Raw genomic sequence first — 2,500 nt, 5'->3', positions numbered from 1 at the left:
GTCCACCCCACTGGAATGAACGTCAGGTCAGGGGCCTAGTAAATAGGACATGACATGCCTGATCATCACATAAACTAACAAAAATACCATCATGTGTTTCAGTAACAATAAAACGTGTAAGGAAAGCAAACTGTTGTTTATTTGTGGCCATGTTTTGCCCGACACATTGATCCATTGAGTACATGATTCCACAAGCATTCGAATCATTTCGAGAATGTTCTAGGTGCTGTTTCGAGACCACGCCCCGCAATCGCATTCCTAGAGTGATAATCCATGACATTTTAATTGCGACTGTCATCTTTTGACGTAATTGATTTGTATTTTTTATGGTATTATGTGGGAGGGGTGCTTGATGGCCTCCTGTGTCTTTAATTAAAACCCATCCGTATGACAGGCAGGCGCGCGAACATGTGTGAAGCGGAGGCGCTCGGTGAAACCGCAACCACCAGCTCTGTGTAAAGAATTTGTAAAAGTCGCTCCGGATCTATCAGTGCGCTACCAAATAAATCACAAACGCTACCTGGGTTGCGCAGAGCTTTAATGTCAAAAGAAGGAACCGGGCATTTATGATTTATGGGATTGAAAACAACACTTTACTTAATTGGATATATATTTAAGGGGGGCACAGACTCACGCACTTACGGGGAGGCAGTCCTGCTGCATCTGGAGAGGTCAGAGCCGCGCGGTCGCTCGCGAGCCTCACGCCTTCTCCAAGCAAAGAAAAATCGAGCGAGGCGCGGCACTGTTTCTTCATGCGCGGATGACTTTCTTTCGGCTGATATCTGAATATTTAATTACAGTATTTGCCTTGAATTAAATTGTTTCATGGTCACTGATATTTTTGCTTTTGTTATTTGCCCTCATATTTATCATTGTTAGTGGCTAAACACATCATAATGAATTCATAAAAAGTGGGGTGTTTAGGTGTCCGCTCTCCTTCACTACCAAGAAATGCGCTTTGATTTTAGTGGCATCCCGGTTAAATAGGTTTGTTCTTCATGTGTCTCTGGCGGAGATTGCTCCGGCTGGTTTTATTCCGCGCGGAGATGGTTGTGCCTGATTGACGCGTAAATAAGAAGCAGGCAGGATGCGAGTTTGAGGCGTGGTCGCGGTAGGAATCTGCGCGAGCCTAGGTGCACATGCCCATCCAGCTACACGGGGAGTGAGCTCGTGAGATAGCAGTCACCCCGGACGCTTCATGAGCAGTCGTCCCGGGTAATGGAGGAATCTAATCCACAGCAACATCATAAACAAGATTACATTACGGGAGAACCTGCATTATATTACAGCAGAAGGCAGCCTTCTCTCCCAGTGATAATAAAATAGCAATAAAGGAATCATACAAGGTGCCGTGACAATGACTAAATCCATTTCAACAGCCCAGAGCCGAGGACATTACAACTCGTCCCTTTTTCATATTATATCAATCTAAACGTCATGCTATTAAGCTTTAAGACAGGAATCAATCGAGAAAACTCAGCTTTCAAGTAAAAATATTATAATAAAAAATGACAGTAAGTCTCCCTTTAGTGCGGATACGTGGTCTTGTCCTTGTTCAGTTTAATGTCCAAAAGTGTTCTTGCCTAAATGTTTCAACGATCACCGTGCATATAGGCATTGCAAACATGAATTGAGTACTTCAAACGGACTTGGAGGAGATGTATTTGCTATTAAACCAGTAGTCTTCCTTGTGGAAATAATCGTTTCATTTTATCTCAGGTGGGGAATAGGGTGATATTATGTCTGTGGATTGCGGAATAATAATAAAAAAGTGTCTGTTCCATCTCGTGGGCGCACTCCCCCATTCCGTTCCATCTCGTAGGCGCACTCCCCCATTCAGGGACGAAATAAGAACCGTCATGAATTATTCTTCCCTGTGTAGTTATGAAAACGAACACGCAAATCATTTGACTCAAGTTTATTCATCCAGAAAAACCCGGGTCCCGAAAAAGTGCCGTTCAAAAGGCTTCGGCATAAGGCATATGGCAAATGTACGTCCCCATTGATTTGACGCTATGCGTCACATCTGATAGCCGTCCATCCCAACGGACTAATGCCAGCTTTAAACATCTCAGGTTAGTCTGCCATACGTCGTTTCATATAAAGATCACGAGATTGGGATTTTTTCAATTCTCCCGACTTCTCACTCACGAAAATGCACAGCTTTTTTTGGTAAGCGGGTACCATCAACTCCGCTACGAAATGACACAGAGAGACCTGCAAACAGTCAAGCCAAAGATTGTAACGGCGCTAAAAGAAGATACAAACGAATGCTTATAACAGCGACATTTTCAGCTGTCTTAGTCAAGATTTCCTTTGGGTCTAAAGACGAGCAATGCGAAGCATTAAATGCCATGCTTTGGATTGTCGTCTTGTGTAGTCTCCCGATCTGCAGTCTCCAATTGCTCTTCTTTATGTAGCGTGACATCAACTCCGGTGACAGGCAACACGGAGATAAATAATATATGATAGATAAACTGCATGGGATGATAAAGACTGT

The 2,500-nt window shown here is 43.5% G+C and overlaps 1 protein-coding gene across 1 annotated transcript in view; it reads right to left on the bottom strand.

The window, feature by feature from the left end:
- Positions 1 to 2,500, bottom strand: part of ptprsa (protein tyrosine phosphatase receptor type Sa) — a 237,997-nt gene that overhangs the window by 234,669 nt on the left and 828 nt on the right.

Source organism: Alosa alosa, chromosome 9, assembly GCF_017589495.1.
Source record: "Alosa alosa isolate M-15738 ecotype Scorff River chromosome 9, AALO_Geno_1.1, whole genome shotgun sequence".
Taxonomy (NCBI): domain Eukaryota; kingdom Metazoa; phylum Chordata; class Actinopteri; order Clupeiformes; family Clupeidae; genus Alosa; species Alosa alosa.
The sequence above is the reverse complement of the archived record's forward strand: the minus strand, read 5'-3'. Positions and strand labels throughout refer to the sequence as shown.